Source organism: Hippopotamus amphibius, chromosome 17 (assembly GCF_030028045.1).
Source record: "Hippopotamus amphibius kiboko isolate mHipAmp2 chromosome 17, mHipAmp2.hap2, whole genome shotgun sequence".
In the NCBI taxonomy this organism is placed as follows: Eukaryota; Metazoa; Chordata; class Mammalia; order Artiodactyla; family Hippopotamidae; genus Hippopotamus; species Hippopotamus amphibius.
In genome coordinates, this window is record NC_080202.1 from 59,424,484 (window position 1) to 59,437,617 (window position 13,134).

The 13,134-nt window shown below is 52.3% G+C and overlaps 1 long non-coding RNA gene across 1 annotated transcript in view; it reads left to right on the forward strand.

Moving 5' to 3' along the window:
• The first annotated feature begins 2,693 nt into the window (after positions 1 to 2,693).
• LOC130840891 (uncharacterized) overlaps positions 2,694 to 13,134 on the forward strand; it is a 156,015-nt gene continuing 145,574 nt past the window's right edge. Inside the window, exon 1 of the long non-coding RNA XR_009050081.1 lies at positions 2,694 to 3,198. This is a non-coding gene — a long non-coding RNA (uncharacterized LOC130840891). The remainder of the gene's footprint in view (positions 3,199 to 13,134) is intronic.

Sequence of the window (13,134 nt, forward strand, 5' to 3'; positions counted from 1 at the left end):
TAGAATGGGTAATGGAAGAGCGTGGATGGGGCAGAAGGAAGGACGGGCGAGCAGGTGGACTCGCCGGGTCGCTCACATTGGGTGCCTGTCATTGGGAGGACCCTGTGCTGGGGGTTTTCTACTTGTCTAGCTATGTTCTGACACCAGCTTGAGGAGGGCACCTGCTCTTCCTGGAACAGACTCCGGTGCAGCAGGTACAAGTGTAAGAAGAGTCAGCCCTTGCCTCCAGGAAGTGTATAGCCACGCTATCTGGAAGCATGGAGTAGGGTGGAGATGTTTCTGAGAGATGCCTCTGGGTTTGAGCCCTGGCTCTGCTCTTTATTTGTCCCACGACATTAAACCCACTGCTTAACTGTTTCCAGCTTTGATTTTCTTGTCTCTAATATGAGACTAATAATAGCACCTCCAGTCAGCACACTGAGAGATTATATGACATGATACATCGTAAATGTTCAGGACATTGCCTGACACACAGCCAGCTCCCAGAGAACAGAGAACCGCAGCAACCGTGATATTGGTATTGGCACTGCCAGTGAAAACAAGTGCATGCTGGTGCCAAGAACCCTATTGCAAGCACCACACCCAATCTCCAAGTTCCTAAGGAGCCTCTACTCTGTGCAACATTCTCAGTGCTGCGGACAAGAGGGTCATGATGAAGGAATGAATGCCTGACCTCGAGAAACTTAGTCTCAAAAAGACTCAAAATGCTCGGAGGTTGAATGGCGTTCTCTCAGGTCCTGGGCATCTGGGAGGACTTCACGGAAGAGGTGGCGTGTGAGCTGGCCTCGGAGGGTAGGTAGAAGATATGTACAAAGCTCCACAAGCAGAAGGGAAGGGCATTCTGGGGAGAGGAGGCACTTGGAGCTACAGCAAATATTCCATTTAGCTCGGAGTATGGGGGGATTTGTTGGTGAGCATGGAAAGTAAGGATGAAAACGTAGGTTAAGGTCAGACTGTAGAAGGCTTTGATGCCAGGCTGTCAAGTTTACATGTAATTTTGTGAGCAGTGAGGAGCTTCTGGCCGTATTCTTCCTCCACAATTTTCATTTATACGTACTTGGAATTTAACACACTAATTCTGAATTTAATTTGGAAATGCAGAAGTCCAGGAATAGCCAGGCAACTGTTGAAGGAAAGTGGGTGAAATGTTGCACCGAATATTAAGATCCAGGAATTTTATAAGAATTAAGGCAGTGTGATGATGGCATGGAGGTAGAAAAAAATGGACCAATAATGGAATAGAGAGCTGTGAACCTGCCCCCAAAATGTGGAAACTTGATACATGAGCGGGCAGATACTGCAATTTTTTACCACCTGCATGTGGGTGAGATATTTATATGGGTTGTGTATATATATATATTTTTAATCTATTTTAGAATGGATTTCCAGAACAGTTGCAAAGATGGTACCGAGAGTTCCCGTATACCTCACACCCAGTTCCTCCCGTGATTAGCATCTTTTATTAGCATCCTTTACTTGCAACAATGAATGAATCAATATTGATACATTATTATTGATTAAACTCATGCTTTATTCAGAGTTCCTTAGTTTTGATCTCTTGTTCTTTTTCGGGTCCAGGATCCCACATTACATTTAGCCACATATTGCCTTAGGCTCCCCTGGGCTGTGACGTTTCTCACATAAGACTTTCCTTATTTTTGGTGCCCTTGATAGCTTTGAGGGGTACTGGTGGGGTGTGTTGTAGACTGTCCCTGCATTGGAATTTTTCTCATGGTTAGATGTTGAGGGAGTACTCTGTCCCCTCCCCACCCTCCAGGCTTTACTCTTGGAAGGAAGAGCAGCCCTCACTTACAGAGCGGAAAGTTATGCTCTTGTTCCTGGAAGGCAGAATATCTGCATGAATTTTTTTTATGTTCCCTCATGTATTTATTTATTCAGTTACCTACATCTCTCCGTATGGAATCATGAATGCTTTGTGAAGACATCTCTCACAGGCGGTTATCACAATGCCGTTTCCTCCTCTGCCTTGACTGAGCCCCTCTGGCTTCGCTCCTGCTTTCCTGCGACCAGTGTGTGCAGGTGGTGCATGAATGAGGGGCGGCTGCAGAAATTGAAGCCTGAGTGACCAGCAGGAACAGTTCCAGAGTTTTAATCTAGGAGCGTCTCAGGGTGGCAAGTGGTTTGCAGACATGGAGGCTTGAAAGCACGTGGGCTTAGCACTTGGGGGTGGGGAGATCAGGCCACCCTGTAGGGTCACCTCCCTCTACGATCCTATGGGAGTAGATCCTAATAGCCTGCATCTGTGTCAGATGAAGAATCCGAGGCATACCTGGTAACTCCAGCGTGAAGGTCACACAGCGAGTTGTTGGCAGGCAGGGGTTGCGACTTAGCTGGGTTTGTCTGACTCCAGGGCTACCAAGGTCGGCCATCCTTGGCAGCATTTAGCTTGGGGTGACCCGCCTTATGCACAAAGGCCAGCCTAGACCTAACAGAGCAGGCAGCTTTGTCTCCGCAGTTAGGGCGCAGGAGAGGGCAGCTGTTGCGGGCGCACCCCAACCACCCCTACCCTACTCTGCATTTGTTGGGGCTGGAAGACGGAACTACAACTCCCAGGAAACAGTTCGGCCCCTCCCCGCCCCCTCCTCGCGCCCCGCCCCGGGCTCCGGCTTCTATATAAGGGCCGAAGGGTCCGGCAGCTGGCAGAGCGCGGAGGCGGCGCGGGCGCAGCGGTGGGGCTCGAGGGATGCTTCTTCCCCGCAGCTGGCAGCCGCCGCTCGGCGCGTCTTACGCGGGTCTCTTGCCTGGCTGGCGCCCACCCCACGCCGCCTGGGCCCTGCGGACCTGCAAACCCGAGGCCCGGAGCGGATTTGCCCTTGGCGCTTTCCCGGGCTTGGCAGAGGGGTTCCCGGCCGGGATCTCTGGGGTCGCACTGGCGACGCGCAGCGAAGAAAAGCGAGGAGCTGCGTCCGGCCAGGGTGCTCTCCCAGCGCGAGGAGGCGGGATGCGCTCGCCGGGGTCGAGGGGGCGCCGCTGCGGAAGCCGGGCCAGCGAACCGGCGCGCGATCTCCCCGAGTCCTGGGCGCTTTGGCCTTAGATGGAAAGCGGGGAATGGGGTAGGGGCCTCTGGACCCTCCTAACGTGGATTACTTGGTGCGTGTCGGCCGGGCTCGGATGACCCACGACCTCGTCTCCATCCTTGGATTGATGTGTTCTAACAGTCGGGTCGCTTGCCTGGAGGTAAGTTTCCCCGCGATTCGGGGCGGAGAGGGGGGATTCCACCCTCAGCGTCGCTTTATGGCCTTGGGGTTCTGGGTTGAAATTTTTGTTCTTGTGATTGACATCTTCTCAGAGGTCCTTTTAGCCATCCCTCTGCCTCCAGGCGGAGCTGATTCGCCCGGGTGGCGGTGGTCATCGCCCATCCCGGGCGCCCTCGGGCATCGCCCTTCCCAACGCCGCCTGGCCGCTGGCTGCCCCGCGAGACAGAGCCCCGGCCTGGGGAGAGGTCCGCGTCCTCGGCGCACCCGCCTGATCCCCCCATCCCCACCCCTTGCACTTACCTTCTCACCTCGTCGTGCTGCAGGCCCGTTACCTCGGGAGCGGAGCCGCCTCGGTGAGCTCCCGGCGTCTGCCCACTGGCGGCCCAGAATGCGATCGGGGCGCAGCGCTTGGAGCCCCTCTCCCCGGTGGGGGTGAATGTCCCTGGTCCCCGGTCCTGGTCGCTGGTGAGCGGCTTTACAGCAAGGCCTGGGCTACCCATCAGCTGGCTTTCTGAACGGGTGGGTGGTGGCAGGAATTCAGTCCAGCGCGTACCCCCCGCCCCGCCCCCAACAGTGCAGATTGCTCGTGGAGGAGGTTTCCTGGCCAGCGTGGGGAGGGGGCTTAGTCTTGAGTCCTGAGCCGACAGCAAGCTGCTTCTGAATCCCTAGCTCCCTCCCCTCCTAGTCCTTTTGTGTGGGCGCTGTTCGCAGCAGCGCCGTGCCTGTCACTGGGTAGGCGCAGAGTACCTGTTTGTTGAATGAATGACTGAGGGAATCCGCCTTGATGTACAGATAAACCAGGGGCCTCCTTTCCTTCTCCCTCTTTGGCACGTGTCCTCAGCTCCGCGACTTTCCCGCGAAGGTGGTTTCCTGGGGATGTTTTCCCAGATGTGGAATTCTCTCCCCTCCCTCCGGCCCTGCTGGCAGTCTGTCTGTGATGATCCGTTTCCTGCATAGAACACTTCTGGAAGCTGTCACAAGTCTCCCTTGGACGGCGTGCAGGTGCCAGTGCCTCCTGTGAGCACCTGCTTGGGAAGAGGGGAGGGTCAGACACCAGGGGAAGAAAAAAGGGGATGTGTATGTACTGCCCCTCCCCCAGGGGCCTGTGCTCTGGCCACACCCAGGTCCCTGAAACTGCCCCCTGGGTGCAGTACGTACCCTGTGGCCCTTCCTCACCCTCCCTGGGAGAGGAACTGTTGAAATTGTCCCACTGATGGCCCAAAGCCCCACCTCTGCACCCCATCTGATTTTAAAAGTAATCCGTGCCCTTTCTCCGTCTTTTATAGAAAACTACAAAAAAGCATAGAAAACAGGAAACACCCAATTCCCACCGTAATGTTGCCAGTTTGACATATTTCCTCACTGCTGAAATCCTGCAATGCGTACAGCGTTGTTCCCCGCTTTCTTCCCCCTCACTTTTTGTTTTGAACATTTCCCCACATAATGACTGTATTTGCTGCAGGCACTGAATCATAGTTTGCGTGACAATTCTCCCATTGTTGGACACCAAGGTATTTCCAAATTTTTACCCTTTGAAGTCATGCATTCATGAGTGTCTTTTGTACATAGGATTTGTCCGCATTTTGAATTATTTCCTTTGGAAAATTCCCAGAAATCCCTATCTTGGCTCTAAGTCGGTCATGCCTAAAATCAGAGGCGTGCCCCTCTTGGTGGACATTTACGAGGTGGGCTTGGAGGAAGGTTGCACGACTTAGCCACAGCTGGGAGCCCGAATACAGTAGGAGCCGAGACAGTGCTTACTGAGTGAATGCAGTTTTCGTTTCATTTTGTTTTTCCTGAAGCAAAAAGTTGATCCACATTGGCTATGAGAGTAACTTGAAATTTGCCTTCAGGACTAGGATTGAAATTATTTTAGCAATGCTAGAGATTAAGATGTACTAGGAAGCTGGATTTAAAATGCTGTCCTTAAAAAAATTATTGTTAACTTCTGATTTTGATAGAAATCTAGATTTACAGGCAAGTTGCACAAATAGTACACGGAGTTCCCTTATACCCTTCACCCAGCTTCCCTATATGTTAGCATCTTATAGATCCACAGTGAGATGACCAAAGCGGGGGATTAACATTGATGGAATACCTTGAACTAGTCTCCAGGCCTTATTCAAATGTTTTCAGTTGTCCCATAATGTCCTGTTTCTGGTCCCCGATCCATTTCAGAATCCTGTGTGGCAGAAAGTGCTGTGTGGTAAAAAAAGTGAAAGTTGAGAAGGATTCAGCAGGCTGTCTTCTTTAAAAACCACTTAATTGCGGCATGATTGACACACAGAAAGCAGTACATGTTTCGTGTCTATAACTCCATGAGTTTGGTGATACGTGTACGCCGTGAAACTGACACCACAATCCGTGCCGTAAGCGTACCCATCACCTCCAAAACTTTCCTCCCGCCCTCTTATTTATTATTTTGTTATTTTTTGGTGACAGGAACACTTAGCAGAAGATCTCCCCTCTTAGCAAATGTTGAAGTGCGCAATACAGGGTTGTTAACGATAGGTGCTATGCTACAGGAGAGTGCTGAAGCTTATTCATCTCGGCAGACTGTCTTTATTCTGGAGAAGGTTTAAGATTGAGAAGTCCATTCCATCTTCTTCCCCAAGTTAACTCACCCCCTCCTCCCTGCTTATGGCCAGCAGGGCAGGTGAGACCCTCCAGGGTGTAGAGGGGAGAGAACCCTTGACCGTGAGTGGGAGAAGCATCTGCATGTACCCTTCTCCTTCCTTCCGTGGACCTCCCCTGGGAGTGAGTCGTTTAGTAGAAATTGGGTTGTAGCCTGATCTGCCCTGACGTGCCTTCGGGGTGGGGGGTAGGTGGAGGGTGACATCCGGGCTGCGTGAGAGCCAGCCACCAAGCCCCGAACCTGCCTGCGGCGAGTCCAGCGCGTAGCGCCTGTGCGGGTGACTCACGCTGCCGTCTGAGCGGCAGGTGTGTCAGGTGCTAAGTGTGCAAACCCAGCAGAGGCAGCATTTCCTGGTGATCTGGGCAGATCTAAAGGAGCCTGGGTTTCTGCTCGTGCCTCAGAATGGATTGAGGGTTTTGTCCAGTAGTCTTGGGCTGGGAAGGGGTCCCCTTCTCCTTTAGGGGTGAGGAGAGCCAGCCTGGAGGGATATTTGGAAGCCACCCATGTGGGTGGAGGCTGGCCCAGCGTCTTTGCATAAGAGAGCGCTTGTGTGAAGTTGAGGAAACCCGTGAAAGAGGCCCTTCTCCTGCCGCCTGCCGCAGAGACCATAGTGGTCCAGACCTTCCACCAACAATACATGCGCAGATTCGGGCTGTCTTCTCCAGCTGGGGGCAGTTGCCCGCAGATAAAGCATAGGTGACGTTTGTTCAGGATAGGGAAGTTTTGAGGTTACCTAAGTCTCAACCAGACTTCTGTTGTCCAGATAGTTTCTCGTTACAGTGAGGGTCTGGTCGCCTGGACTTGATATTTCTTACAGTCCTGGCCTTCTTATTATAGCTTGTAAACAGAAAGATGTTCATCCTCTCTCTCTCTCTCTCTCTCTCTCTCTCACCCCCTCCGTCCCTCTGTCCCCTGCCCTTGTGCACTGGCACAGACGTTTTCTGTCACCGGCCAGCTGCAGTGAGGGTCACAACAGGAAGTGGCGGTGGGAGAGGTAGGAGAGGGCTCGGGGATGTTGTGACTAAGCAGTCTGGAACAGCCCTCCATCTACGCCTGCCTTGTCCCTCTCCTCGCTGACTCCTCGTGGGTGCTCCCTGCCCAGCTCTTCCCACATCGTGGGCCCGGTTCAGCCAGCACCCTTGGAGCTGCTCCCCCAGCCTCTTGGTCGGCACCTTGTGGTTTGCATGAAAATGAACTGCTTGGAGAATTTGGTAAAAATGAGTATTCTTAGCAACCATCTCTGCTCTCCCCCCACCTTAACAGGTTCTGTTTTGGTACATGTAGGGGTTAGAGCTCAGAGATGTGCGTTTTTAACAGGCTCCCCAGGCCATTTTAATACAGGTGGACACTTTAAGAAACAGAGAGTTGATTGACTTCTTGGCCAGTTAACGCCAGAAATGAACCTTTTCCCACTCAGGCGTACCCAGCCACAAAGCTTCTCTTGTCTTCCTCCTCCAGGAAGTCTTCCCGGCTTAACGCCACCTGATCTGGCCCCTACATCTACTTATTTGTTTTGTCGGCACAGGCTGTGACAGAGAAGTCTTGAAATCTGGTGCCCTTTGTACTTGGTGAAGAGAGAAGTGGCTGCATTTGGGTGAACGATAAAGAACTGCATTTCTGGGCTTTAGGTATAAGATCTGCAGCGTCTGCCCTGGGGTTTGTGAGTTTCCCCGGGCGCCTGGGAGATGCCCTTTAAGAGGCAGCTCTCTGGGACGTTTGTGTGCCCGGGCGGACCGTGCTACCTCTCTTTGTGGCCAGCATCAGCCTAGGGAGTGTCCAGTGTCATCATGGAGCTGGTTGGGGCCCCCCACGTCTAGTCAGCACCGCTTTCATCCCAGGATGGATGCGCTCAGCTCATTCCACAAGAGGACGGGAATGGTCCTGAATGGAGTTCCTCGCGTCGAACTATGCCATTGACTAAAGGCAGTCTGTGCGGAACCACTCCAGCTCCCTTGCTTTACAGACTAGGTTTGTGCCTGGAAAAATATCTATACAAATCCAATCTCGGTTGGTCACATGACGTGAGAAAGGCCCAGAGGAAGTTTGTAAGCTGCAGGAATGCTGAAGGGGCAAGTTTCTCTCAAAGAATTCTTTTCGTAACATGAATCATCACCTCCTCCCGTATTTGGTGTGTTGGTACAGGTTTTTACACAGAAGTCTTGAAACCAGGTGCCTTCTGGAGTTGGTGGAAACAGAACCGGCCGCATTTGGGCAAATGACAAAGGGACTGCAGTTCTGGGTCTCCGGAAATAGATCAGCCCATCCTCTCAGGTCCAGGAGGCTCCCAGGTGTTTGGAAAATGCCTCTTCTAGGTTCTGATTTTAATGGTTTTCAGACCCACCGCCTTTACCTAAAACGTGGGCCCTTGACCTCATTCCTCTTTAGCAGTTTCCTCCCCTTTTCTTTCACTGGACTGAGAGCCGGAGCAGGAGAGGGCGGGAGAAACCATCTCTCCTGCCCAGCAGTTCCATCAGATAATCTGTCGGGGGGGGACTATTCCCTCTCCCTAATTATAGATGCGTTTCCAATCATTTGCTTCACATTTCCTTGCCCATTAATTCTGCAAATATTGATGTCTGATGGATGGCTCTTTATTTTTTTAAGATTTTTTTTTTTGATGTGACCATTTTTAAAGTCTTTATTGAATTTGTTACAATATTGCTTTTGTTCTATGGTTTGGTTTTTTGGCTGCAAGGTGTGTGGGTCTTAGCTCTAAGTGACAGTGATCGTTTCTGCCCTTGTAGCTTCTTCACTTAACTTTTAAAAAAATTTTTAACCATTTTTAATTGTGGTAAGATGGACATAACATCAACTTACCATCTCAACCATTCGTAAGTGTGTGGTCGGTGGCATTATGTACATCCACATTGTTGTGCAACCATCACCACCGTCCTCTCCAAAACTTTTCCGTCACCCCAAACCGAGACTCTGTACCCATGAAACACTAGCTCCCCGTCCCCCCCAGCCCCAGCCCCTAGTAACTGCCCTTCTATTTTCTCTCTCCATCACTTTGACAGCCATAGGTACCTCCTGTAAGTGGAATCATACAATATTTGCCCCTCTGCGTCTGCTTTATTTCACATCACGTCCTCATGCTTCACCCATGTTGTAGCGTGTGTCAGAATTCCTTCCATTTTAAGGCTGAATGGCTTTCCATTTTGTATATACGTCACATTTCGTTTATCTGTTAATCCATTGATGGACACTTGGGTGGCTTCCACTTCCTGGCTGTGAGCATTGCTGCTCTGAACGTGGGTGTACAAATATTGGTTCGGGTCCCTGCTTTCAGTTCTTTTGTGTATTTGCCCAGAAGTGGAATTGCTGGGTCATGTGCTCATGGTATGTTTAGTTTTTTTGAGGAAACACCATACTGTTTTCCAGCCGCAGCTGCAGCGTTTTATTTTCCCACCAGCAAGTCCCAAGGGTTCCAGTTTCTCCACATCCTTGACAGCCCTTTTCTTCCTTCCTTCCTTCCTTCCTTCCTTCCTTCCTTCCTTCCTTCCTTCCTTCCTTCCTTCCTTTTTCTCCCCCCCCACCTTGTACGAGGGTGAGTCAAAAATTATCCGCATTCCACTTATAATAAAACTTCTGTTAAAACTACAGCTGGAGTGTGGGTAATTTTTGACTCATCCTCGTATATAATTGCCACCATCCCAGTGGATATCAAGTGGCACTTAACTAGTTCTAAAGACAGATTGGCCAGGATGGTTAGATTTTTTTCCCCCAGTGTACACTCTAGGAGCCAGTGGGATCTCCTTTTCTCTTTGAGGAAGAATCTTCAAGAGAGCTAAGAGCCCAGTGAGGAGTGGATAGTTTCCCGGGGGTGCTCCCAGCTCGGAATCTGCTGCGTCCATTCTTTCTAAATGAAAAGGTCTGGTGATCTAGTGGCTTCCTTACACCCCCGTTATTTGCACTGGAGTTTTTCAAGTACTTTTTTGCCCTTGTCCCATCTGGTGCCACCCTTATCCTGGTGAAATAGATGTCACCCGAATTCTCCAGGAGAGGATATTACGGCACAGGTGAGTGAAATGACACAGGTAGATACCCACCCAGGAGAACCAGCCCCTAACTCCGCACCTCTCACACCTGTGAAAAGTGAGTATTTTGGAAGTGTTAGTGGGGGAAGGGAGGGGGCGGGAGGACTGGGAAGACGGAGATGGGATTCATGATTCGAGAGGCCTGTGGGGAGAATCCTCTCCGTCCACATGTCCCACATGGTCCAATTTCATATATGAACTGTGCTGAGTGTGGGTTTTTTTGGGAAAAAAAAAACACATTGCTTTTCCACAGAACCCTTTTCTGTGTAGTTGCGTGTCCTAAGACAGGCCCTTCCGAGCCTGGTGGTGACATGTCACATTTCTGTGGCAGCTCCGGTGGAGGTCCAGGTCGGCACCTGGGTTAAGGTGATCACCTCTGGGCTAGGGTTTTCTCCCCGAAGCTGTGAGTGAGCCCTGAAAGCTCTGTCCGGTCCCGTTTGTCCTCCAGCATCCCAAGCACATGTGTCCGACCTCAAGGTGGGGGTGGGGGAGGCACTGGCAGTAAGTGGTTTTGTTGGGGGGCGTCTGCTCCCCAGTTGTGGGCGGCTTTGCCTGTCTTGGCCTCTGCGCCTCCCCTGTGCGGTGGGCAGAAAGTGACCTTGTGTCTCTGGAGCCACCATCAATGTGGTTCTTTTTCATGTTTTTAATCATGATTTTTTTTTTAATTTTTAAAATTAAGCAGTAAGAAACAAAGCTGTTTGTTATTCCTGTGGCTGGAGTGACAGAACAGGATAGATCATCCTAAGCGCAGGGGGAGGCTTTCTTCTCTGTGGGGAGAGGGGCCTCCCCGTGACCCCTGCCTGTGACCCTTCACACCAGACGTAGGTCGTGGCCCCAGGGTCACACAGAGGGAGTTTCTCTGAATTGAAGGGAGTCCGTGGCCACTGGCAAGCCAGTTGGGAAATGTAGATGTTTGGGTGTTTTAATTAAATTTCCGAAGTGGGAACCAGGAATGCGGTTAACCAGGGAGCTGAGATGGCCCGGGCTTCTCATTCCTGCCCGGCCGCTGGGCTTTTCCGCCCTTCCTGGAACTGCTTTCCACATCGCTTCCCGCTGCCCTCCTCCCCCCCACCCCGCCCCCACACTGGTGCCCGAACCTGGCTCCTTTTCTCTTTCCCCGACGTCTGTCTCTGCCCTTGTCACCCTAGACAGCTGTCCTAAGGGCACTGACTTGGGGCAGAAGCTTGTGGCTGGGCTCACTGGTCATACTGGCCATTTGATGTCACCTGTCCCCTACACAAGTACCGGCCCTATCCCTTCCACATCCCCACGTGAAGGTTCAACAGGTTTGAGCCACCAAGCAGTGCCAGCTACAAGGGCAAGCAGTGTTGGGACAAGAGGGAAGCCAGCCTTGGGCAGGCCCGGAGCGGGTGGTCCGGAGCCCGTGTTCCTTGGTCCTCACTCCCGGACGTGGGCACTCTCATCTCCAACATCTGGGGCTTAGAGAGTTTAAGGAACATCCTTAAGACCCCCGAGCTTTGAAGGATGGAGCCGTCGTTCCAACCCAGGTCATGGCACATGTCCAGCACTGGGGGCCCATCCCGCCCTGGTCACCAACGCCTGTGTGACCTTGCACAAGTCGCTGAGCCTCTCTGCGTTCAATTCCTCATCCATCAAAGAAGAGTATTTTTGGGTGGGTCGCTTTTAGTTGCAGGTTACAGAGAAAGCAACTCTACCTGGCTTAAACCATCGAGTTTGAGGGTGTGCACCTAACTGAGAAGTCCAGGTGTTGTGCTTTCGGGGGATTTCGTCGGCTCTCTGTTTTTCTCCACTTCTTCTCATTCTTAGCTTTACTTCCCAGGCCCCCTGGCTCTGCAGACCCAGAGCAAGGGGGTCCCTTTGTGTCAGCATCCCCGAGGGGCGGCCCCGGAAGTGCGCTCAGCCCTGGACTCATCCCCGTGGCCGGGAGGTGGAACGGCCCTGATTGTGTCTGTACTCACGTGCCTCACACCCAAGGCTGTGGGGGGAGGCAGCGTCCCTCCCCAGAGCCACGGGGATTTGCACATGGGGGCGGGGAGGATGCAGAGAGACAACGAAATCCCCCGAAAGCACAACAGCAGATGTTTACTGTGGACGCCCTGGGCTACTGGCGAATACAGCAGAGACTTTTATGGTTGGGGCAGGGAACGGATTCTGTTTACCTTTAGATAGGGAAGACCTGGGAGAGCACAGGGCGGGTGGATGCTCAGTGAAAGTTCATGCTTGAATGAGCCTCAGCAGCTCTTTCCTCTGAATTTCTGGGCCTGAGTCCCTTTTTTTTTTTCTTTTTTTTTTTTTTTGGCCACACTGCGCAGCATGTGGGATCTTAGTTCCGCCACCAGGGATCGAACCCGTGCCCCCTGCGTTGGAAGCACGGCGTCTTGACCACTGGACCACCAGCGAAGTCCCGAGAGTCTGTTTTTTCAAGGACGTAGGGTCACTCCCTCGGGGAGCCGGGAAGTCCAGTCTCCCAGGGCATCGCCCACAACCGGGTTCTCATTTACCTGCACGACAGGGTTGTTCCTGGAATAACAGCTGCTGCTGGGAATGGCACCTCTCACTGAGATTTCTTCAAAGCGGAGGAAAACATCTTCCCTAATTCTGAGCATCTCTTGACTAGTGGCATTGCTTCCAGTCTACCCTGTGGAGGTAGATGTGTCCCGTACTTGGTAGGAGAAGCCCCGTGGCGGGAGCTGGGGCCAGCGGGTTTGTGCAGACTTCTCGCCGGGCTCCTGTGTCTGGCAGCCCAGGGAGGGGACGCAGCACCCCGTTTGGTTAGACGGAGGGCTCTCCCGAGTGGATCGACTCAGACGGCTCCAGTGTGTTTGCGCGTTCCTGGGCTGACTTGTGCCCCAACTTGTGGGGGCTCCGACTTAGAGACACAGCTTTGCTCTCCGGGCTGTTGAGCTCAAGGTGCAGGACCCTGTTTTCCTTGCTTTGTGTGCATGTTACACAGGTAGCCTTTGTTTGAGGAGCTGTGACTCATGCTGATGGGTTGTACCAGCTCTTAAAGGAAACCTTGCTGCCCTGGAAGGTGCTCCCTGCCGTCCTCATTTGTGGGGAAAAAAGCTCATTGTCACGGTGACAGATGATTTGCACTGTGCAGCTGGCGTATCAATGGCCTTTTTAGGGAGGGGGGTGAAGTGGGAGGAGAGGGAGCGTGGGAGGTGATGATGTCCCAGGAGACTGCTGGCCGCTGTGTTTAGCGTTGCCCCATTTAATAGACGAGGAAGCTGAGGCCAGCGGCAGGGCCAGAACACGATCT